Source organism: Excalfactoria chinensis, chromosome 4 (genome assembly GCF_039878825.1).
Source record: "Excalfactoria chinensis isolate bCotChi1 chromosome 4, bCotChi1.hap2, whole genome shotgun sequence".
Lineage (NCBI taxonomy): Eukaryota > Metazoa > Chordata > Aves > Galliformes > Phasianidae > Excalfactoria > Excalfactoria chinensis.
Window position 1 is genome coordinate 83,787,527 of NC_092828.1, and position 25,573 is coordinate 83,813,099.

Below are 25,573 nucleotides of genomic sequence, written 5' to 3' on the forward strand. Positions count from 1 at the left end.
ACCGCTCTCTGTTCAGAAAGGACAAACCCAGAAACCACACACAAATAAAACACCCCCAGCGCTGCTGCAATGGAAAAGCATTACTGACAGGATGCAAACCAGCTACAGAAGTGGCTGTGTGCAAGAGCCGGATGTTTGGGCATGCAAATACCACACATCTCTGTGCTCAAGAAGCCACTGTCACTCATTCTCCTCCCCCCACTCACTCACGCCTCTGGCTTAGAGTCACTTTACAGAGTGTGGGTTACTGGTCACGACCTCTATGGAAAGAGCAGCACAAACTGAATTCCCGGTGGCTGAGGATGCACGTACTGCAGCCCACATTGCAGGAAGCTTGCCAAGAAGCACCTTGCTAAAGCTGCTGGATTTACAGCACCCCAGAAGAACAGATGCAGTGCTCTGCAGGGACAGCAGTGTGGCGTGCTGCTGTCCTTGAGAAATGGACTGCCCACCATCCACCTCTGCAAGCACTGCTCTGTTCACAATGGCACTGGCATGACCTAGCCTGACCTGGGCACTTCCCTTAACCATTCTTCACTGTGGTCCACGGTGCTGCTATTCCCTCAGCTGCCTGAAATCTTCACAGTCTGCTTTTCTCCAGCATCAACCTCCTGTCCAGCAACGTGCAAAGAACACCTCTCCCCTTCGCTCCTGTGGAACTGGCTCTTCTCCAGAACAGTTCCAAAGGCAAAAGGCTGACAGCTATTTGCCACTATCTGCTAGAGAATTCTAAGCCAAAAACTTGCTACAGTACTGCAACTTAAGGAGCTTTTCTGTGTATACGTTTGTCTCTGAGCAGAGTCAGAAAGCTTCAAGTGCTGGACCCCCATACTTGCCCAGCAGAATGAATACCTTCCCATCGGGTGCTCCAGGGCAACACAGAGCTTCAAACAAAACGTCCCCCATCTTGCTGAAAACATTTGTTAAAAGTAACAACCCCAACAACATCTGTTCTTCTGGGCTCTCAGTTTCCTACCATCAGTTTATCTGAGGCCAGGCAGAGGATAAGACCGCTTTCCTCCTTTGGCTTTCTGCTAGGAGCGATGGAGACCTCCTGCAGACGCTGCCCATGGGTGCTCTGAGCACATCTCTCCCCAGCCACAGACACACAGAGAAGGAACCCACTTGTCAGATCTCTTCTGGCCTCACACACAAAGCAGCTCCATGGATAGGAGGCCAGAGAGCATGTTTGAGTTAACTCAAAGGCAGCGTTTTCTCTGTGGTGCAGAAGCAGCTACGATGCTTCTGTGAGCCAGTGCTAAAATCCAATGCCGGCACCACTACGGAGGGGTTAGGACCACAATTACATCAGCTGCAAACACAAAAAAAAAGGGGAAAAAAAAAACACTGGCAGGGATCTCTAGAGGTCAGCTAATCCACAGCCCTGCTCAAAGCACAGCCAGCTTCAGAGGTGCATGCTTCCATCCCCAAGCACAAAGAGAGATGTCTGGCACAAAGAGAGCTCAATTGAGTCAAACAGATTTACAGAGGAGACAGGAAAGGCCAAGGCTCATTAAGGCTTGTTCCCCACCACGTAATCGTAAGAAATAGGATCAAGCAGATGTATCCCACAATCTACCTGATTATCCTGCTCAGTGCTCAAGAAACCCCCAAGGTCCCTGACAATCAACCAAGCGTCCACGCATTTGGGCAGGCCAATGGGGACAGAGCCAGCAGCGAGGAATCCTGTCACTGACCTGCCCTTTGCAGGATGCTGCTGCTTTCAGGTCTCACAGTCTATCTCCTCAAAGTACATCCCTGCCCATACACGCAAACACGCCGTAGGTTCACAGGGTAACATTAGCTGCCCAGCCAGGTGAAAACTGGCCTGCAGAAAGAGGCAGCAGCCACTTGGACAGTAGTTTGAATCCTCTCAGCCGGAGGAACTTGCAGAAAACAGAAATAGTTTTTTCTTTCAACATTCTTTGTATTGAGTGCTCGGATAAACCATAAGCAACTTGGCAGCGAACCAGTTTGGTACAAACACAGAGCACCAGAACACAATGCAGTCATCACAAAGCCATCACTTTAGGCCAGACAGTAATTTTCCCCTTTGCACAGGGCAGGCCTCCAAAGCCTTTATGCTACTACATTCAAAATCCATCTGAATTACACGATGTGTTACAAAACGAGGAGTCATGCACAGCAATGAAAGCACCTACCACATCAGGGCTACACAGAAGGGCACAACGCATACAAAGGCACCGAAGAATCGTTTGTGAAATGACTTCAGACCTGGGAAAAAGGTAGCCTTGATTTATTCCTCAACTCAGCCCTGCAACAGCATCCTCTGGTTGCAAATCAAATATGTGATGACTGAAAGAGATGGGAATTGTCAACAAAAGCATCCAAGATATTCAGGGTAATTTCTTTCAGCATTAAAAAAAAAGGCAGGAAATCAGGAAAAGCAAACATACCAACAACTGAGAGCTCATTTTCCATTCCAAATACCAGAAAACCCAGGGCAGCCCAGCCTCAATCCCCAAAGGCATTGCTCTCACAGAGGCAGATCCCATAGGCTACTACTCACACAGGACAGATGCACCAGTCTGCAGATGTCAGACTCTGGAGACAGGGGCTCAAATCTTGCCTCAGCTGTGGGCACCACCAATGACACTGAACAAGCTTATTGGTCCCCTCCGCAAGTGGGACCATTCTCCTGGGAAAGCTTGGCTGATAAAACCCAAGAACGTCAGCCAGGCATTACAAAACATCTATGGTGGAAGCTGTATAAGCACTAGATGATGTGACCTCTCAGACCCCACAGTCACTACAGCATGAAACAGGATACAGAAAGGGAGGAGGGGAGCATGCACATACACATACATCTGCCCCATTACCCCAGCAGGCTGCAACAGGATGAAAGGCATGTCCAACAGCTCCAGTCCTGCTTGCACAGCAATAAACACCCTGCCAGCACAGAAGCACTGCTGCAGAACACAGGTGAGAGGAGGGTGGGAACAGCAGAGCCAGAAGGCACCTAGAAGGATTAAGAGCCCATTTTGGAAGTACTTCTGACAGCCAGTACCACCTGCCTGGTGAGGGTCCAGGGGCTGTGTGCCTGGTGTGCCCATGGGACAGAGAGGGGTTGGGGGTCTGCACACAGACAGAGCTAAGCTCTGAAAGAAAGAGGCAAGAAAAAGACAAAGTCACCCTTGAGGCACTTCCCAAGCTGCTTAAAATTAGTGCGTTGGCCTCTCCCGCCTCCCACACCCCCCAGAATCTATTATTCATTGCTCTTCATCTCATTGCCAGGTAGGTGAATCAACTCTGCAGTGACTGAACATTCTCCATTCCCCCTAAGATGTCTGAGTCACGGACATCAACACAAGGCCTGAGACCTTCAATCATCTCCCCACCTTCCTGTACGTGTGTAACACAACAACCTTCAACTTCTCCCCCATGGAAGGTCTTAGAGACAGGAATTACTTTTGGATTTCCCTCCTTTTGCTTGTGGTATTTTTCTTCCAGAAAACATCTGGCTTAATGCAAAACCACAGGATCAAACCAGGGGGCTGAGAAGGCAGGCTCTAGCTACCCACAGCTCACATCTAGATGGAACAGTGCCTTCTACGTGCTGTATCCTTCTTGCCACAACCCTGCGGCCCCAAACACACAAGCACCCACCTCTGCTTGGTTGGGCACCTGACAAAGCTGACTTGAAAATCAGCAGGCAAAAGCAAAACAGGGATATACTCCCCCAGATCTGGAGCTGGCTCTCGGAACCACCTTAATTCCTTCCCCCAAGGGAAGGAGCTTGGATGATGGCAGAGGAAAGAAGGGATAGATGGCAAGTGGAGTCTTTGTTTTAATTGGCTGCTGTTAAGAACATTAGAAGGATGTTTGAAGGAGAATGATTACAGGCAGAGTGCAGAGGAGGTAATCAAAGGTGTCCAACAAACTGAATTTATGATGTGGCTTAGCAGTCTGTCACCTGGCTATCATCCCTACGTACATGCACACACGTAAGCCCCAACGTATATTTAACCTGGGAGGTCTGAAAAAGAAAGTCTCTTCTTGCAAGCCCAGCTAACAGCCACTTTGCTCCTTACAACATCACAGAAGCTACGTATTTCCAACCGAGGAGGCAAGCCAGTTCACATCTAACGGATAAAACTGTTTTAAGCTCTTCTAAATGTGAAGACAACTTTGTTTACGAAATACATACGAGGGAACATATGCATACAGCACCAACTCAGCAGTGGAAAATTGGCTCCCTACAATTCCCTGTGATATAGATTCATTTTTTCCAGAGGAAGTCTAACGGTCTTGTTTGTTTTCACCACTAATCGAGGAGTTCAATGAAAATTTTCTATTGGGAAAGTCTAATAAGGTCAGAACAACAGAACAGAGCGACTAGGAAGGAATGAATAGCCTTGCCACTTATTTTTAGCATAAGGATAAAGGTGGAGCCCTGTAAGAGGCAAGGGATGGGCCTGTTTTGGCACACATGGCCAGGCTGGAACACTTTGTCCTGTGAGACTGGGGGGTGTCGAGTTTATTTTTGCAGCAGCAAATCCCTCGGTAAAATCAGCAACAAGAAAGCAGAAGGGTCCAATTTGGAGAAGAAGCAACAGCCCCAGGGATCAGTTGCAGCTCTCAGCCACGTGAGCAGGAAACGCTCAGCTCCCCCCGACCACATTTCCTTTCCTTTGCTGCAAAAATGAGCACTTCCAGCAGCCCTGGTGAACTGAGGATCTCCACCACTGCACATTAAGGGGGATCTGAGTTACAGCAGGATGAGCACTGCAGAGGAAAGCAAGAGCAAGAGCAGCACGGCATGGCAGAGCAGAGGTGACACTCTGCAAACAGGGCAGCCAGCAGCGTGGCAGGAGCAGGACTCAGCCCATCACCAAGTGCCAGGGCTGGAAGGCAGAAGGCAGTGAGATCGCCTCAGGGAGGGACAAGATGGGCCAGAAGGAGATAGAACGAGAAGGAAGGAACACGGCTAAATTAAAAAAAGAAAAAAAACACACACACAAAAAAAACAACAAAACAGGTGGAGCGGGAAGTGACTTGACTGGGATAAACAGGTAAGAAGGAAAAAGGGTGCATTCAAGAGCAAGCAGGCCGTGGTCTGTTTCCTGGCACTGGCTAATCTGATTGGCATGGAGATAGAAGAAACAGAGGCTTAAATAGCTCATGGGAGCAGATCCTCGGCTGGGGAGGGCCATCAGCACTCGGCAATTAACTCCGTCACCGGCTCAGCCCTGTGCGGCACGCAGCTATTGAGCGCAGCGCTGCCCCTGCACCAAAAGCGGGGACTTGACCCCGCCGAGCACAACCAATGCAGAACAAAAGAGAACAAGATTAAGCGCCTTTGTAAGGGTTAACAGACAATAGAGAACAAGCTGTTCCATGCATTCAGGTCAGGAAAAACAGGACTGGGACTTGACACAGACGCGGCGCACGCATCGCTGCCGCCCCGCCAGGCTCATGCTGAGGCCCCACTTAACCCCAACCCCTCTGCACGAGGACCACCCCACCACTGAGCACGATGCTCTTTTCCTTGCAGCAAAACCCGTATCCTCAAATCCCCCTCTTCACCCCCACGGGGCAGCACGGCTCAGAGCACCCCCGAGGAAGGGAGCAGACATGGAGGGACGGCCCTCCCTTCCCCTGGAGCCCAGCCAAGGACGAGCAGCCAGCAGCCACCCACTGCCACCCAAGAGCAACAGCAAAGCAGACATGCGCCATCTCCCAGCCCGACTCTCCCAGCCTCCCACTATTTTTAACTCAGAGGATCTCCTGAGCCTGCTGTGGTTTGCCTGCTGAGTTTTCCCCAACCAGCTGCTCACTTGCTCCTCTCATCCAGTCTCCCCAGCACTTGTGCGAGCTCCACGCACCCGCAGCATCCTCTGGCAAGGACCTCACAGCTCCGCATGAGGGAGGAAGATAAGCTCCCTTGGAGCCTTTGGCCAAGATCACACTCAGATCTCCCTGCCCCCAACGCTTCTATATGCTGCAGACTGAGCATCAGTCTCTTCTCAGACACTTCTTTTTAGGGACTCCCCGTGTCAGCAGTCAGTTAAAGATTCATGTGCAGCAGTTGGTGCAGCTTATTTCTCCCTCAAAGGGGAGGGTCAGAGCGACAGAGCAATCGAGGGATGAAATGTCGCAATTCCCAACCTTTTGCAGGAGCTCAATACAAGCCTCATTTTCAACCCTTGCAATTATATATATATATATATATATATTTAGTGGTGACCTTGACTATAAGACCCACAATTTAGCCAGCCCGCATTCAGGCTTTGTTAACAAAGCAGCTCCTCTGTAGGCTGCAGCACAAGATCGAGTTACCTCTGCCCAACAACGCCAGGTAGAAATGTTACAGACCTTTACATAAGGGCTCCAGGAGGGCTGCTCTCACCCTGCTGCTCACAGAGCAGGTTAAGCTCCAGCCTCACCGAGTCCGCAGGTAAGGCAGGGCTTGCAATTAAGCAACACTGAGCACAATCACAAGGCATTTTCAAGGGACCGATGAGCAGCTGGGCGGGGTTACATTACAATCCATTAACCTAATCGGCATTTAAACCTCAAGAACTAACCAGCAGAGGCTGCCACCAGGATTAGAAAACAAAGTGAGAGCGTACTGTTAAAACATGCATCTTCTAAAGGCTCTGGAGAGCTTCACAGCTACATCTTCACAGCTAATCACATCACAGGCACAGGTTAGGAATAAACGCCCAGGGCTAGCAAGTAAGTTCATTCATCTGATCTAGCACAGAAGTGCTTTCCCATCCATCTCATGGCAGTGTTACCTTTGGAAGAGCAGAGCCCACAGTAAGCACGAGGTTATCCCTTTAGGATTTAGAGCAAAGATATCTATTTGGGGAATGGGAACTGCGGTGCTTTGTAGCATCAGAAAATGAAGGTTTTAGTTGTTAGTTTTATATGTTTCCCCCACTTCACATCATTTCTGCCCCATCAGGGCCTCTGCTCACCCTCTTTTTGTCTGGATCTTGGTTCTTCCAGCACCCTCTAAATATCATCCCCTTAACACCTAACAGCAATATTGCAACCCCTTTAATTACACACAATGGAGGTTTTATTGGAAATCTGATGATTATTTGAAAGTCTGAGCATTTCATCCCAGCCTCTGAATTGATCTATTGACTGCTTTCAAATCTCCCTTTTTAATTTAACACTTTATACCCATAATAATTAAACTTCTCGTGATCGATACTAACAAACTCCATCTCTGGCCCTCTCCTGATATCCCCCCAAAACAGCCCTTGGAGACACTACTCTGACAGATCTGCTATCAAAGAGGGGCTGTTATGGCCACGATCTCTTCAGCAGGTGAGAAGAACCTCACAAAAAGCAGCGGTACTGAGTAAGCAATGAGAACCTGCAAGCAACGCTACCTGCAGAGCTTGGTGAAATGCCGATGCCGTTGAGCAGGGAAGAGATTGCCAGCCCACGTGGAGCTGAGCAGGCGCAGAGCCCAGGCTGGTGGCAGCACAGAGACTGGCCAGGCCCTAGGGCACACTGAGCATGCAACCAGCGTGGGGTCCATCTGTCCCAGCTCAGCTGGAGAGGGACCAGGCTCTGATGCGGGGAGCCACCACAGATAGGCTCTGCAGGAACGCCTGCCCACTCAGAATAGCAGCTGAGCTGTACTTGGCTGGGTTCAGAACCGTGTACAAGAACCAGAGCATGGGAAATGCTGTCAGGGAGGTCAGGGGTAGAAAAAAAACAACAAAACCCTTTACCAGTGCCTATCACCTACCATGTAATGTGCACCATGCCTGTGCCAGCCTGCAGATAGAGATCCCTCCGCTTACTTCAGCACAGCACAGCCTGCAAAGCAAAGCACTTCTTCGAGGTGCAGAGCTGCCCCGGGGCCAGGGCTCTGCAGGACACAGCCCTGGGCACACCTCCCCTTCCCACAGCCAGGCAGGACCCAGCAGCCCAGCCCTGCTACAGGGCAGTACCAAAGGGTTGGACAGCCCAAGCCCACCTAAGCCTCCTGAACTGCAGATGCCTGGATTTGCAAGTAAAACTATGTTTTCATAGAGGAATAAAGCCATCGCCCTCCTTCACACTGATATTTTCCTATCAATCCTTCTCGTTACTACTTTGCGTGCCTGCAGTACAGCAGGTCTCTTGTTAGCAGACACAAACCGCACAGGCTAATTAAGGAAGATGCCCATCACATCCAGCCACTGCCAGCCCTGCAGAAAGGGACTGCTAAGGGCACTGAGAGCTCAGCTTGGGCAGGAGGACAGCACCAGACCACAGGACATGGAGCTGAAAGCACTTCGGGGGGGGTCAGCGCTCCTCCTACTCTGTCTGCAATGCATTTGTGTTTCTATGTTGCAAATGGAACAAAAAGATGCGTCCCCACTGCTGCATGAAGCGAGAATATTTGTCCCTGAATAATTTCTCTAGTATATTAAGCACAAGTCATTCTTATGCAAACGCTGCCCTGTACAGCTGCCAAGGTCAGCAAGTCCTTGCTTTATTTGCTGCATAAGGGCTGGCTGCGCAACTTTTCCTTATACATATTTTTCCATGCGTTTTCTTGTCTTAGATTTCCCTCCCGGTAGTGCCCATGCATCTTGCTGTCTGTTCAGCAGGTCACGCCACCGTCTCTGGCTGCTGATAATGAGTACCCAATATCCAATCCTCCAGTGCAGTCAGAATTCCAGCAAACTCTTTCTTACAGTATGTTTAATTCAAAGGCACCGAGGACAATATTGAATAACCATTTTCAAGGAAAACACGCTCCGCAGCTTTTGCTAACAACATCAATATGTTTCTATTTTCAGAGGGTCTTGACCCACCATCCACTCACACAGCCATCACTGTTCACATTCTAATATCTACATACAGATGATTTTTTTGTGCAAGGATTGCATTCAACCGAGCAGCACCGCCCGCAAACACAAGCTCTGGATTACAGTATCAGTAAGTATAGGTTTCGGTAAGCAGCCAAGTACGTGCACTCGCTAAACAGCCTGGATCTAAATAGATGCCGTGGTCTGAAAGCAAGGCCCTCTGCTTTTTAAAGGCAGGCACATCCTTCTGGTTATACCCAGACTTAGGGCCCTTTCCCCTACCCCAAATGCATGTTAAGATACCAGTTTGCTGAATGCTGAGATGCCATTTAGGAAACAATCAGGTATTTACACAAGGTAGAAACATAGTATTTCAAGACAGTACAGCCTCATAAGCAGTACAGGGGATTCAAACTTCAACAAACATTTATCCGAGCAGCCCCTCTGCAGAAGGGCTGAGTTCAGCAGTTGGGTAAAAGAGTTCCCAAGGAGCCCACCCTGTTTGAGAAGCACCCGGCCCTGCCCCAGTCTTTCCAGGCTAAACCCAAACCAACAGCGAGACAGAAAACAAAAGCACCCACCACCTCCCCGACCTACCAGGAACAGCACAGCCCCTGCTATAGGGCTTCTTTATTCCCACTGGATTACTATGAGCTGCACCTCTCTGCATCCAATCTCCAACATCAGCACCCAGTATCGAGCTCTTGCTTACCAGCCTCTGACGCAAACAGGTTTGCAGCCTGAGAGATGTGCTCGGGTAAGAACAGGAAGCCAAGGACTCGAGACGAGGGCTCCCACATCCTTCCTCCAGCCCCAAAACCAAGAGCTGCCTGGGGCCGTCTCACTCATCCCTCCATCGCTGCGTGAACCCCATGCACACGGGGCAATTACTGACACCAAAGTCACATAATCCTGGGTGTGACCCCGGGTGCAAGCCCTCTCCCCTTTCATTCTGCAGCAGACTGATCTTGGTAGGGACCCACAGCCATTGCTGTAACAAATCATCATTCGAGCTTAACACACACACAGGTGCCAGAAGTTTCTCAGAGAACAGCAGCATTATAATGAGGCAGTACACAGGGGTTAAGAAGCACTGCTGAAAAGGGAATGCAAACATATGGACTTTAGGCACTGAGCAAGCACGCTGCCATACATGCAGCTCAAAAGGTTAGCAACGCTTATGAGCAAGAACTGTCTGGCTGAATGCACTGCCTTTGTTAAACCGAGAACAGCTACATGATAGAGTGGGCTAATTAACTGTGTTTTACTTTGGGGGACCCAAGTTTAAATCCTGGCCCTTGTCACAGCTGAAAATGAATTTAGGGACTACAATGAGAGCCAGAATCATTTATTTTCCACAAAATCTTAACAATTGCTGGTCTCCTGACAGGGAGGCCCGGAACTCTGGGCAACGGTATCAGCACTTGCAATGTTATCTCCCCAGGCGTAGGAGTTATTAACAGACTGATGTGAACAGCCACCACAACAACCAGCACTGCCTGGCTGGACTCAGTGCCTAAATGCAAGGAGCACCTCCAAGAAATGTGGTGGGCACTTCACAGTGCCACGGCTACAGAGAAGGGAGTAACATGCGGCAGGATTTAAACTGCCACGTTCACACCATTCACATAACCCCTGAATTCAGAGGGGACTAAGGCAGCTCTGGTGCAACTCCGCTTACATCACGGGAAAACCACCAGGGCAGAGCTGGTCCAAAGTGGCTGAGGGCAATTTCCCCACTTCCTCCTCACCGAAGGCAACCCAGGGCTGGTAGGGAAGTCAGTACTTCCCCCATCAAGTAATTCTCTACTTTTATCTTGCTTAGAAAAGGTTTTCATTTAGAAACTCCCAAATCCTTCTTCAGGGGAGAAACGAAGCACCCCTTTCCTTTCAGATTTTTACTACATCAGTTTTCACCTAACCAAACTGGACATTTTTCCACTGACAGAAATAATCACGGAAAAGTCAGAACAGCGGATCAGTCCTAGAATGCTTCCAAGCAAATAAATAAGCACGAGTACCTGGAGAGCTGCACTGAGACTGTGCTGCTGTCCCCAGGGAGAAAATCCAAGCCCTGCTTTGGAGCCAGGCTAGAGGCCAGCCCAGCCACAGCTGTTTGAGGTGGGAAGCTGACAGCAGCTGGCTGTGATGCAGACTGCCTCCCTCCTGCAAGGCTGGCAGCAGAATGCAAACATCCCTACATATACTCACCAAAGCTCCCCCTGGGCTCACCATCCCCTCCTAGGGAAGCAGCAGGAAGGCACTGACTGCATTCTGGCTGCAGCAGCAGTGGCATCAAGCTCCTTTATTGCATTTGGAGCATGTCATTTGGCCTCTCTGCGACTCAGTTCACCCATCTCAAATAATGGCAGTCCTCTGTGCCTTACAGCAGCACATTCAGGATGTGTGAAGCCACTAGCGGCAGTGAACCACAGTTTTGGAAACAGCGTGAAGCACAAGGGTTATTGCTTCAGAAGTGCAATTGTTCTCTTCTTTCCCCCTCTCTTAGCAAAGAAACAGTCTCCAGCATCCTGTGCAGCCAGCACAACTGAAGGTAGGCAGAAAGACGCAGGGGTCAAAAGGAACACAGAAATATTTTCTGAAGCAGCCTCTGGCACACAGTGTTCAGCAATGCCCCATCTTTCAGCAGCAGCAAGCAAAAGACCCAGACATTTAACCCTCTGGTACAACAAAGCAAGAGGTGGGCGCTGTCTTCACAACAGGGCTTTACAGCAAGCCAAAGGTTTGCGTAGAAGGCTTTCCTTGAATGGTAGAAGGTGGAAGCTCAAGGCAGGCTCCTATCTAACGAGTCACAGGCTTGGGAGGGAAGGGATGAATCCAAAGACCACTGCAAACCAGAGAAGGAGGGAGCAGCAGCCACAGCGCTCTGCAGGCTGACAGCTCCCTGCTCACAGGGTGAGAGTTCCAAGGCCAAGCCAAATTCCGCAAGTAAGGGCCACGCATCACCCCCTGCCATTATCTTTAAATCCTCTTTACTCCGTGGAGCTATTCTGCACCCTCCTTTGCTTTTAATCAGGCCTGACCTACAGATGTCAGTCTCATTTCGGCTAAGTCAACACAACTGCCACATCTAGGATGCTGTTACAGGAAAAACCTTATTTATGCTTTTGGCTAGATTCCAGAGTCTACTTCTTGGTCTAGACCTGACCTCGTTCCTTTTCTTCAAGCCTAATCCTTTACCTTAAGGGCAAAGCAAACGCACAGGGACTCCAACACGGGCTTGTCTGCTCCCCGTCCCCCTTCAGCCCGCAGAGCCATGAGACTCTTGATCACTCTGCATAAACACCAGAGTTTATTGACAAAAGCCTCCCTTAGAACCGCAGGTTCTTTAGAAGCACACGTGTATTCAAGAGCTAGAAAGCAAATATGAAACACTGGCTTTGTATTCTGCAAGCTAATTCCCCACCCCAGTGCTTGCACAAGACACAAACCTTCAATGATCAACACCAGCTTTTCTTCAGATGGAGTCCCAGCCTCACATCAAAACAAAAGTTAGGCCCGAGCCATCATCCACTGTCACCTAAAGGTCAGTCATCCTACAGCAAAGAGACAAGACAGCAATACCGTACACTGAAACCATGCTTCAATCCCAAACAGAACGAGGCTCCTGCTGATGCCTGTGGCAACATTCCCTCACATGCTGCCATTGATTCCAAGGCCTTTCTACTGGTCCAGGTCCCAGCCCTGCCTCTCCTCCATCCATCATTTGACACGAGCTCCCTGTCTACCCTCCCAAAGTTCCTTCCTAGACTCAGGCAGCCCATGAGGCTCTGAGCCCCCACCCCAGCCATGCATCCCCACTTGGGATCGCACACTGAGCGGGGTCTGGCCGACATGCTCCATCCACCTCGTAACCAGAAGACCTCAACCTCAGTGACATACTAACAGCAGCAGTGCAAATATCAACCCATCAGTCAGATACTAGCAACTAACCTGTTATCAGCTTATTTGAGCAGGCAGCTCTCTATAAATTCAACCTTCAGGTGACAACACAGGTGTTCGTCGGTTCTCAAGGACACCTGCACAGTGTTTGAACACATCTCCCATTTTTAGCAAAAACCCAAAGATCTGTACCCAACGTGATGCTGAGCAGCTATTTTCTCAGCACACAGCAGCACAGCCTCGCATGAGATGCACAGGAGCTGCAAACAACAGCCCTGCGAGGCCAGGAGGAGCCTCCTGATCAAATTCAGAGCTCTAAAACCGTCCTTGAACGCGTGCTGCAAGAAATCCTCTGCACACACTCACCTTTTGTATCATGGGAGGAGGCGGGGGTGGGATAGGAAAAGAGATGAAAAACAAGATGCAGGCCGGATCCTCAGGTAACGAAAAGCAGAGACGTTCCCCCGGTTTACACAACAGCCTATCTGAGCCAGCTGTGCTTTTAAAGTACCCTCACAGCAACATTTTCATCTGCCTTTCTATCTGCTACCATCACAAGCTAGGTGGTGTTTTTCAGAGAAATTATTTATTCAGTTCTGCAGTGACTAACCTGAATTCTCAGCTTGTTTCAAAAGCAAAACTGGAGCACTCCTTCACAAGAAGGGAGCAGCGGCGGAGCAGCAGCATTTCTCCTCCCTTGTTTTTCTTCTCTACCTCTCAGCTGAATCTGTGCTTCAAGGCCAAGTATCTCTACCTCTCATCTAATAAATAAACAAACCCTACGTTTTTCGACTAAAATGTTCTTCACTCCACCTCAGGGCCAAAAACGGGAACATTTTTCCAGTTTATCACTGAAGCCAAACATTTCTTTTTCTCCTTTACCAGTTCATCCAAAGCGGATGAAATTCCTTTCCTTCTTTTTTAATTCCCTTTTCTGTTTAGCCACCTACTTGAAAAAACAGCTAATCTTACATTTCTGGCCGCAGCCTCACAATCCGGAATTAGTCGAACACAAAGTTCAAAGTGTGGGATTACCACTGGCTTGGCATTAGCGAGGCACCCTATGAAAAAAACATCCACAGAGAACAGGCAGAAGCAAATCACAGGGTCAGTGAAAGTGGCCACACTAGTGTATGAACCACATTAATGCTCCTTCTCAGATTAAAGAAAGAGAACTGGCTGAACAGAGGTTAAATTAAGGCTCTAAGTCCACCAAATTAAGGCAGGGTTCCACAAGGCTCACCCCAGGGCCTGCCCTCACCGTGGCTCTGGTGCTGAGCCTGACACAGGGGCACGCACAGCAGTTCTGGCTCAAGGCAAGGACACCCTTACAACTACATTTCAACACCAGGAAACTCTAATTCTGGAAGGCTGAGGACAGATGCATGTTTTCTTGCATGGAGATGCCCTCTACTCAACCCAGCCTAAGACCTTCACTTACACGAGGCTGTGATTAGGGGATTCGGGTCATGAGCAAGCAGATCTCATGCTTTAATTCTCTCTTGGTTGCCTGAATCTCCAAGATGAACGACATCACATTCTTGCAGAAATCTAAGCAAACTTGCATGCACAGGGACAGCCACCAGCTCTCTCCTTCAGAAAAGGAAGAAGTCAAGCACGATAACCTCCCACCTAAAGGTGGCAGATACAGTTGCTCTGCTCTCCTCACACTAAAAGCTCAATCTTCGCAAACAACAATCCTAAAGCCAGTCTCACCTCTTTTATCTCCGCAATCCAGCTAATGTTACTGCATCAGGCACATCTAAAGTGTTACATCTCTATTTCCCCTTCGGTACATCTCCAGGAAGGCACACATCAGCAAATCCTGCAGCGTTACCCCTCTCACTCTCCCAGCTCAGCAAGCCTTCCCCCTGAGACCACCTCACTGAGAACCACGTTGGAAACATCCTGGTTTAAGAGGGCCCTAAAATCAGCCCCGCAACTAACACCCAGCTGCAGCCCTACTGCATTCCTCCTGTAAGCAGTGCACAGGATGGGATCCTTGCTAGGTGACCCACGACTGCAGCAGCACATTTTGAGCTGCACGGCCATTCTGTGTGGCAGGTTTCAATACCTGCAGATGCTGTCCAAAAATACGCGAGAGTAATTTGTGCTCTTGGGAGCTCACAGTCTAAAGGCAGAGGTCAGGAGAAACACTTGTTCTTATTAATGCTGTCCTGTGGAAAGGTGGGGGGGGGAAAAGTCAGAACTGAGTGCTTCTCAGCAGCAGATTACAGCTAATAATACAAAGATTACTGACATTAAATGAATTTAAATTCATCCCTTTACCTTTCATAATATACAGGTGGTTTTTTACCTTGCAGTATTGCTCCCATTTGTAGTCAGCTTCACTTCCTGCCCAACACGAAGATGTTATATTTGGGACTACAATCACTATAATGGACTCCTCCCCCTCAGCAGTTTTGTTGTACCAGGCGCCTTAAAAAGCATTTATAGTGTTAAGTTAACAAGCATCCTATCTTCCCTTTTCTAGGTAATTGCTGCATAACTCTGTGAACAAGTTCTGCAGTTCTAATGGCTTCCTTGCCACCAGGAAATAGGAAACCCTCACCAGTGCACCATCACTCAGGAGAGGAGAGTGCCCTCCCACAGGCTCAGCTAGGGAGGAGTAGCAGCAGCATCCCCATGTATTGGAGGCAAAGGGGACTGAAAAAGAATCACCTGCCACCAGTGACCAATGTGAGATTTTGAACTTAAACAGCTTCTCACGGAGGTTTCAATTCTATTCAGCAACTGCATTTGCTCACCTGCTCCCTGCAAAGGCAATACATTTACAAGCCTACAGCACATGCATCTGCATGCAGTTGTTTGAAACGTAGTTTGTGGTCAATTCCAGAAGCACAGGATCAGCTCAATTCAATTGTCCAGCCCTTTTGTTTCAAAAAGGGAGTTACCGCTGGTAAAAAGCACCTGCCTTTGCTCACAGTCTTATGCAACAGCTACATTAAGCATTACTGTAATATTAACGAACATGCAACTACAACAGCTAGCATTTTATTGAGTTAGAAACCCCAGCACCCTGCAAAAGGCTGCTGCTGACCAGACCAGCCCCACCTGTGCAGATGCTCTCCTGCAGGCCTGGGCACCCTCCAGCTCCATTGCACTGGCACTCCCAGATGCCCTGAGCTCCAGCTGCTCTCAGCTTGGGCAATTCTGCTCTCTCTCTTGGCTAGGCCAAACATTTAAAAGACCAAAAACAAGGACAACAACAGAAGAAAGAGAGGCTATACCTTCCAGTGCCAAAAACCATTTAATAAAGGGCACAAAGCAGCAGGCTCTGTGGAGATGACAGAGGCCACAAGGACACTCAGAGCATCCAAAGGTTCTGCCTTGTGGCAGTGCCTCTCTCAATCAGCTTCCACAATTTCCAAGCTCCAGGTGAGCCCCCCCAGGCTGGCTGAGCAGGTAGAGAAGCTCCAAGACCTGGGTGGGAGGGAAACTGCTCCCCTAACATCAACTGGCGTGCAAAGCAGTGTGGCCACCCAGCTGGGGGAACATGGGCCAGTTTGAACAGCTGGGCTGCATTTACCAGTGCTGGGATCCCTACAGGGACAAGATGGTGGCACCATACAGAATATAAGTAAATCTACTGTTAGACACACTAGAAACTTCCCTGTACCTCATGGCTGGATCTCAGGGTCTTTTCAGAAGTATCACCATCCACCCAGCATGGCGCACAAAACAAATCTGCACTTCAGCAGCATCCTCATTCCAACCCCTGCACCTGAGCACAAGCTGCCTGATGATATTACGACACAGCCCCAGAACTGCAGTCCCCAGCCCAGAAGGCCTCTCCCTCCAGCAGGGCAGACCAAACCTCAAGGAGAAGCAGCCCTGCATGCCCTACTCCTCCCTTCAGAGCCAGGTGGATAATGGCAGGATGCTCAGCCAGCTGCTCTGCGCCTATGAAGATCACCCTCAAGGACCGCAGCCTTGAGGGAAGAGGACACACCATGATACCATGTAACCCCATTAACAGCTCCGTCCTACTGCCTTTTAGGTTAAAGTTGTAACATAAAGGGAGCCCGGCCCTGAGTCAGGGCAAAGCCTCTTTCCAAAACAGAGCGAGGGGAAAAAAAAGGACTTCAGTCTCCCCTGAAAAGCAGGTCTATGCGATAGGAAAGGTCCTAATAAAGGTTTCACCATCCAAATTAAAAGTCAAAGGCAGCAATAAAGAGCCTCCAAACTACAAGAAATGCGTTGTGCACAGCGTGAGATTTATTGCCGCCTCGCAGAATGAAGCCAAACATCTTAATATGGAAAAACACTGCTACTTTTGACCCAAACATACCGGGAACAGGAAGCAAAAACAAATTACCCAGCTGCAGCCTCCCTGAGTTACAAGCAGCAGCAAGCAGCATTTCCTGCCCCTGCGTGTCACAGCCCTCTGCTGCACACTGCTCTCCCAAGGCCCAATCCTCACCCCACCCAGCCCAGGACCCGGCTCTTACTGCAGCTCTCACAGACAGGATCAGGCCTTTGCAGGAGGCAGCACTCAGCTGCCCGGCCATGTTCTGGAGCTCCTTCAGCAGCCTCATTCCTAGTTCAGAGCAGGCATATTTTAAGAGTCCGTTCTGGTTTTACTGCATTGTCACCAGCAAACGCTGAGGAATTAAGTCAAGCCTCAATTGGTTTAAAACATAATTGCATTTCTTTTAAATAATAGCTTTGTGCTACGTTGTGTTTTTTGTTTTTAACCTTGTGTATATTACATCCCAATTATATCCTCAGCTTTTCCTACGCAACGACAGGAATCACGCAGCAAGGCACATAGGTGAGCTTATTCCAGAATCACAGCTTCACAAAAAGACCCCATGTACACCAAGGGACCCACATAAGGAAAAGCCAGGGCAAAACCGACAGCCTGGCATCTCTTCTGCCAGCAGCAGTAAGGGAAAAGCAGAGACTGGCTTGGAGACGTCAGCAATGTTGAATACCATGCATGTAACGCAACCAAATGCCATTTACACAAACACGACACGCGAAAGCAGCAGCTCAGTCTGCTATTTTTGATTTAGATTCAGCTTTCAGGAAATCTCGTAGCTATCGTTTTTTATTAACCCGAGCTGGTTTTTCCTACAAGGATTTAAAAGGCTACATATGCCAGGTCTAGAATACTTCATAAAGTAAAATAAGGTTATTGTTGGGTGGGATTGGTGTTTTTTTCCTCCCTCCAATAATGCCAAGCGGCCAAATTACAGCCATTAGTACAACACGGGCTTCGGAGCAGACTTATGCCAGCCTAAGTGAAAGCAGAATTTCACCCTACAACACTCCTGGGTATTCCAGACATCTGCCAATACGACGCAGACGGCCCAGAAACGTGCACCAACGCACATTTTATCCCCTGCAATCTGCAACTTTCACAAGGACGCGGCGTTGTGTGCCGCTGTTTTGCAATAAGGCACCCCGAGCACGCACGGCAAGCACACCCTCCCACACACAGCAGCTTCCCAGCCCTACCTCATATTCTCTTCAATCCGTCACCTTCCCCGTTCCTAAGCGCTGCCGTGGGGCTGCGTGGCGAGGAAGGTCGCTCCTGTTATTACACCGTGCCAAAATCCCACCCCAGCTAAATCCAAGTCAACGGCGGAGGCGACAACAATAAGCGGGAGTCCGAGAAGGCGGTCAGAAGTGCCGCCAAAAGCGGAGCTCCTGCTCCAAAAAGGCCCTCCCTTCGGAAGCCTGCCAGTCAAACCCGGTCACGAGGCTGTTTTCCGAGAGTGAATAGAGTTCTTATTGACACAGCTTATGTCTGCAGCATGCGGCCCTCCGCAAGGCTTTCAAGAACAGATCGGATTACACAGACACATTCTCTCTGATTTTATGCATTCAGAAGCCCTCCGACGCGGAACACCGAGCTCTGAAGGCCACTCGTTTGCAGCTCTGCCCCCGGTGTAAGCGCTCGGACAAAAAGCACACGAGCGGCTCCTGGCACCCTCACACGGGCTGCTGAGCACCTCACTCCTATCCCGCAGGGCCATACGGTCTGAAAGCCAAGGCACGGATCTGCTCCATGCGATAGACTCATCCCCGCGGCGGGTAGTTAGCATCGGGATGGGAGGAAGGAAAATAACAACTATCTGCTGACACCGCTTCAAATGGGGGATGATAGCATCGCCTACCCTCGTTGGAAGATGGCAGGGAAAAATGGGAGGGTGTAAAGCTAGAGGAATAACGCTGCCTCGGTTTAGCAGGCAAGAGGCACCCAGCTGCAAAAATGCCAGCAGCACAAATGGAAGTAAAGCATCTACCTAGGAGCAGCAATCTGCATGCTCGCGTGAAGCAGGAGAAAGCAAAGAAAATGGAGCTGTTTATGCTATTCCTACATTCAGCAGGCGCCGTGAATTCAGTTCCAGGGAGAAAAACAACCAACACGCAGTCTGGCATCCCCACAATGCTGCTTCGAGGTGAACAGAGAAATCCAAAGTATTTTGGTATCATAAAGGCTCCGGCATTGAGTGCAATTCAGCCTGTGCCCAAAGCACACACCAAGTTAAACCCTAAGCAATGCACCAGAGGAGGATGCAGGAGGCTGAAATAGAACAATTCCAAACATAATTGGGCAAACAGCACACCGTAAAGCATTATACACAAGTATCTGCTTCCCTGACACCTAAAAGGGAACAATTCCTGCGTTGACTCACCCATACGGAGCTGAAACTCCTCACTGAAATATTATGTGTGGCAAACAGCGCATTGAGCGATTTGCAACTTTGAGCTTCAGAGCTTTAAAGGGATTTTAAGAGCAAATATGCACTGCTCAATACAGACAGCCATCCTCTTCTTTCCCCTCCCAAGCTATGACTGCTGACCAGCCAAGTGTTTCTGTTGACTTTCAAAGGCTGTTTTGTCCTGCTGGCAGCCAGGAGGTGGACCTGGGAACCCCAAGCTGGGGTGCCAGGTCTGCCTGAGGTGGCAGATCTCCTTTACTTGAACATGGGGGTCTTCATCTGTACAGCACAGCCTAAGAGCCACAGCTCCTATAACCACATCTGGAAACAGACATAAGCAAAGTCCGCTTTCCAGCACACAGCCTCCCTTTCATCCACCAGAACTGTGTTTCTAGCTCTTGGTTTAGTTTCCACACGTGATTTCTAGTAAGCTCGTGGTCAGAAAAGCCTGCTCCCATAAAAGCTGCATGCTCCTTCCCAACATATCTGAGTCACACAAAGATTTGCTCTCTTGCCAAAGCCGAGCTCCCACCACTGGCGTGGCAGGTGTCCCGCTGCAGGCACCAGCAACCCAAACCTGACTGCAGATTCACCATCATCACCTGTGCCTGCATTTGCCAAAATAAAAATCTCAATTTGCTTTCGGGCTCCTGACCAAGCTGCAGGCAGCACTGCATGGAAAGGCATGCTTTGCCTCGTGCACAAAGAAAGCCATTTGCAAGACAGCAATAATGCAGTTTTTACCATCAACTTTAACTCAGCGCTGGTAATAAAATCCTCACCCTGCCCTACTTGTGTACCCCACATCCCTGTGCCAGCACAGCTGCGTGGCCACATGGAGAAGCAAATCAGAAAAGCAGCAACAGTTAAAATGAGTATCGCTCTTCCTTGTTACTCTGCGAGATTATTTTTAACCCGTGAGGATGGTAAAGGGACTGGTGCAAAGGGCTGGAAGCAAGACCTTTCTCTGCAGCATCATTAGCTTGGAAACTGACTTGCAAGCCACACAGCAAGAGGTATGAAATCCAAACTCCCCTGAGTTTGCAGTCACAAGTTTAAATCCCGCTTAAACATTCCCTGAAGAGCAGAGAACAAGATCTGGAAAACGTAAGAAAAAACACAAGTTTACTCCTCAACACAGAATGAGGAGGCAGAGAAGGCTGCTGTTGGTTACGAAGCAGAACCGGCCATGAAAGCGATCAGAAAACCACCTATGTGGATGTAAAACTGCATCCATTCCTGCAGCATCAACACCACAGCATCCCTACTTTTCAGTAACCTACCCATGCCTCCTTCTCCTCGGAGGGCCCTTGCTCTCCCCCTTGGTGTAGAGGAGGTTGTATCACCATCACGGCCTTCTGCTGTGGCCAGGAAACCTCAGCAACCAGGGGGAGCTTCCTCAGCGACTGCCAGAGCTGCTCTGAACCCCTGGGACCCAGAAGACAGTGCAGAGCCATTAGAGATGCACAGCAGTATCCAGACTGAAAGGTACATGTGTAAAACACTGCTGCTTCTGAGTAGACAGTGTCTGAGAACAGGCTGCACCTCCTCCTGCTCTGGGTGCATCCCATAATATCTAGAAGCTTCTGCATAGTCCATTGTCTCTCAAACAGAAGCACTCAAATGCCAAAATAGCTCTCCAACTTTTCTGGGCCATCACTACTTTAAAACGACTTAATTTAAATATGACCCACGTCTCTCTATATATACACATACACACACCAGGGGAAATTAGCACTTGCGGAAAGGGCTGGTGCCCACACAGCTCTGCTCTGGGCTCACATCTGCTGCACTGCCCTGGATCCCAGCAGCCCCCCAGGATCCCACCTGCTGCAGAGAGAGCCCTGGCACACACCTCCTGGGAACAGGAATGCAGGGGTGTACGTACAGGGTATATATAGTATGGTGAGGGCAGGGATGTTTTAAGACCAAATTACAGAACCCTTCAGCTGCATGATCTGTGCAAAGCTGAACCCATAAGCGGTTCCTCTGGGAGGCTTTTCTTTTTCCTCCTAGGACTGAGATGTGCGATCTGAGCCTTCATTTGCAAACAAAGCTCCAAGGAGAAGGACTGTGCCACAGCAGGTATTCCTCCAACCTGAAGAGCAGCACCATTGCAGCTCCATGTACTACCCTACAAGGAGGGCCCATAGGGGAACGCATCCCTACAACCCCACTGCAGCTGCTGTATGAGAAGTTAAACAGCATTACTTCTGCAACTGCATAATCCCAGCAGAACCAGCTCAACTCCCACTGCTCAGCACAGACACTCGATAGCTCCAGCATGGCACGCAGACCATTACCTCGCTCTAATTACAGGATCACGTTGCATGTCCAACAACCATTGCAATTTACTCCTGCCCCACACGCCCCAGCTCCAAATCTCTCATCCCACACCTCTCGCTCCCCAACTTTTGGGCATCCTTTGAATAAAGCCAGGAGCGCCAAGCAATGCCTTCATTTGCACCACACACACACACGCACGTGGTGGGTCCCTGAGCCCCCAAAAGGTAAAGTCGTTAAGTAAGGCAGGCAACGAGCACAGGGTAAACAAGCGCTTTAGGCAAACAGCAGGGACACGATGCTGCTGATCAAACACACCCCGGGATCGCTGCTGACAGCCACCAGCCCACCCCGCTGCTCACCCACAGCTCTCAGAGCAGAATCAGGCCCTTACAGCCCCCAAAGGCAGCGGTGAGCACCGAGCAACAGCCACGATCCCAGCTCGGAGCTGCTCGCTGCCAACAGGTCCCCGACCGCCCCCCTCACCTCGCAGCACCTCTGGCTGCACGATGGGGGGGGGGGGAGGACTGCTGCTCCCCGAGCTGCCCAGCCATCGCTCCGCAATGATTCAGCATGGGGGTGGCTCCGGGGAAGGCAGCACCTCCCTCCAAGTGTCAGAGCACGGGGCTGGGTGGGAGCGGGAGAAGTTCCCCATCTATCATGGCTGCACTTTCCCAAATGCGTACAGCCGGGCCTGCCATGGGGGGGTGGATTAGGGGGGGGTTCTGCCTAGAGCCGCACGGGAATAACACGTGGAAATATCCACCGCACGGGGAAACGATGCGAAGGGAAGGGGGGGGGGGGGGGGGAAAGAAAACAACACAATAAAAGGAATGAAAAAAGAAAAAAAAAAAAAAAAGAGGGGAAAATAAAAGGAAAAGGCAGCCACTTCCCGAGGCAGCCCCAACTTCGCCAGGCTGTGCTCTTTGTTTCTAGGCAGACTCCAGTGCGGTGGCAAGGAGGAACAAATGCGCATGTCTTCATAAGAGTCCAAAAAAAAAAAAAAAAAAAAAAAAAAAAAAAAAAAAAGAAAGAAAGCAAGAAGAAATTCCCTCCTTTTCCCCAACCCGCTTCCCCCCCACCCCCCTTTTTTCTCCCGAAGCCGCTGAGCTGCGCACGGCGGTGAGAGAAACCCCCGCACTGCTCGGAGCTGAAACTGCCCCGGCCGCGCTGCCGGCACGGCACCACTTCGGGCAGCAATTAGTTTGGGTTGGTTTGGGGCTTTTTGTTTTTCCTCCTCTTTTTCTTCCTAAAGAAGACCCCAACTCAACGAACAGCCCCGCTCCTCCCGTTGCCCGGCCCCGCACAAAGGCGCAGCGCCCCAACCCCCCCCCCTCGCGGCGCCCAGAGCCGCTCCCCGGGGCAGGGAGGGCGCTGCGGCCTTACCTCGGCGCTCAGCGGGCAGCGGGCGGCCGCTCCGTGCCTCGCGCGGCGGCGCGGGGCGAGCCACGGGGGCCGGGTTAGCACGGGGGCCGGCTGCGCGCCGCCATTTTAACACCTCCCTCCCGCCCGCCCTCCCTGCGGCGGGCTGCCACGCGCGGCGTGGGAATGTCACTCACAGGCGCCCCCTCCCCGCCGTCCCCCCGCGCCCCTCCCGCCGTCGCCTCCGTTACATTGACGCAGCGGCTCCTGGTCGCCGGGCCCGCCGCGGCGGAGCTAGCAGGGCAGCAGCAGCAGCGGCCGCCGCCGTCGTCGTCGTGGCCCCTCCGCCGCCTCCCGCCGCCGGGCGCACATGGTACGCTCCGGGGCCGCGCCGCGCCGCGCCCCGCCGACCGTGCGCGCCGCCGCGCCGCCTGGCTGCTGCCATGGCAACCGGCCCGCCGAGCGCCGCACCCCCCGCCGGCGGCGGACGGAGAGACCCGGCCCGAAGCCGCCGTCACGCCCCCCGGCTCCGTCCCCGAAGCGCCGCCGAGGGGCAGCGTCGACGCCGGCCCCGACCACCGCCGCTCCGTGCCCCGCGGTGCCCCCGCCGTCACCGGCTGTGTCACCGACGGGCTGCGTGCCCTCCGTCCCCAGAACGCCTCACTCTCTCGCCCGGGTCCCCCTCGTCCCCAGGCCGCGGTCACATCTCCCGCTGTGTCCCCTCCATCCCCAGAGCACCTCACGTCTCTCCCCCTCGTCCCCAGAGTGCGGTCACACCTCCCGCTGTGTCCCCTCCGTCCTCAGAGCCCCCCACCCGGCCCCCCCTGTCCTCAGCACTGCTGTCTCTGCCCCCCGCCAGGCCCTTACCTGGGGGGTGTCACGGCTCTCCCACACCACAGCCCACATCTCACTCCTATTTTGCATCAGCAAACCGAGTCTGCAGGACAGTGGGGGGGGATGAGGTGTGACGAGGCAGACAGGAACAAATCGGGGAGCTGTGTGCACGCTTTGTGTCCTGCCAGCCAGCAGCTCTTTCCTCGATGCACGTCCTCAGGATGCTGCAGGCCGACCCGCTCCAAAGCAGCCCTTTTGAGCATCGCTTACACATAACCCCGCTGATTTCTGACTTCTGCATCGCATTCCCAGGCACTCTTTACATCTCCGTTGCACATCTCGTTAGGATAAGCTGAAAACAGCCGCGCTGGATCACCGAGGAAAACCAAATTGGTTGTGTTTTGCAGCCCCAGTCCTGCACCTGGGAGCAGCCCACTGCCCATAGCTACAGAGCACCAACACAGAGCTGAGAGCAATTAGTTAATGTTTGCAGAGTCGGTTGGAGATGAAAAAGCATCGCTAATAAAACCGTAACGATCCCACCGTTAAACATTAAACACGCGATGCCGTGTGAAAATAAAATCACACCCATGGAAAACTCCTCCTGCTGCTGCAAGGACGAGGGATTAGCTCCTTAAATATGGGATGAGTTCAGGTTGGCAGCACAGGGCTGTGTGCCGGGGGGTTGGCTTCTGCCTGATTTCTGCCAGTGAGAAGATAGAGCTCAGCTGGCAGCACGGCCATGGGAAGCAAGGAGGGCTGTGCTGCTCAGGGGACACATCACTGGGCAGTGTGAGGGATAGAACTGGGCACGCAGGACTTTCTCTAGGAGATTTTTCTTGGCAGTGAGTCTCACCGTAGATGTAAAACCAGTAGTTGTGCTGCTGGTAGGGCTCCAGGAGCAGCGCATGTCTGATCTTCTGACCTACAGGCAAGAAGGAGGAGAGGAACCGGGAAAACCGAGCCTGCCTGTTCCTTTGGGCCTGGACAGGGCCACGTTCATGGTGATGAGGCACCAGTGTTTCTGGCTGGGTGTGCAGCGGGTGGGGATTTGCACAGAGGGAGCTGCAGGCAGTTTGGGATCTCAGAAATGAGAACTCTCCAAAAACAGCGGTGCTCTGCAGGGTATCTGCTGCTTCCTGAACCAAACTGCCCTTTGCTTGGAGCATCCCTGAGCCGCAGCACACCGCTGCATCTTCCAGCTGAAATCTGATGCTGCCCTGCTCTGATGGCCATCGGCTGTTGGCTGCAGAAAAGCTGAATCATGAAACAGAGGTTATAAACAAGGTTACTGATAATGAAGGAAATGACTCTGGCATGCAGAAGTCGGAGTGAGGGACTGACTGTCATCTGCGGCTCTCAGGTCCCGCTCCTCCAACGCTCCCCCATGTCCTGAAGCAGACGGCAATCTCCCCAACCCTTAATTCACCTGCTTGTAGCAGGGACAAAGCAGCATGCTCCAGTGGTGCTTTCTTTGCACAACAGAGCTGCTGATGTGCAGTGCAGCAGTGCAATGCCAGGAGCAGGCTTTGCTATCGCCCAGCACCTTGCAGAGCTATTTTCAGCCATGCAAAACCATCACGCAGTCACACGGCACCGCACCGATATTCACAGATGTTTTGAATGGAGAGAGACTATCCAGCCTGATTCCCCCAGCCCATATTGCACAGGCTGTTTCAATTCCCGCGTGGAAGCCAGTAATTTGTGCTTCAT

The 25,573-nt window shown here is 51.1% G+C and overlaps 1 protein-coding gene across 6 annotated transcripts in view; it reads right to left on the bottom strand.

The window, feature by feature from the left end:
• Positions 1 to 23,393, bottom strand: part of MBNL3 (muscleblind like splicing regulator 3) — an 81,410-nt gene extending 58,017 nt beyond the window's left edge. For 2 of the 6 annotated variants that reach the window (XR_011903508.1, XM_072336228.1), the window contains exon 1: positions 23,278 to 23,393. The gene's annotated coding sequence lies outside the window, so the exon portion shown is untranslated. Of the gene's footprint in view, positions 1 to 18,170; positions 18,344 to 23,050; positions 23,173 to 23,277 lie in introns of those variants that run through there. The other 4 variants (XR_011903507.1, XM_072336229.1, XR_011903509.1 and 1 more) reach the window with 3 other exon arrangements.
• Between the last annotated feature and the right edge of the window lie 2,180 nt (positions 23,394 to 25,573).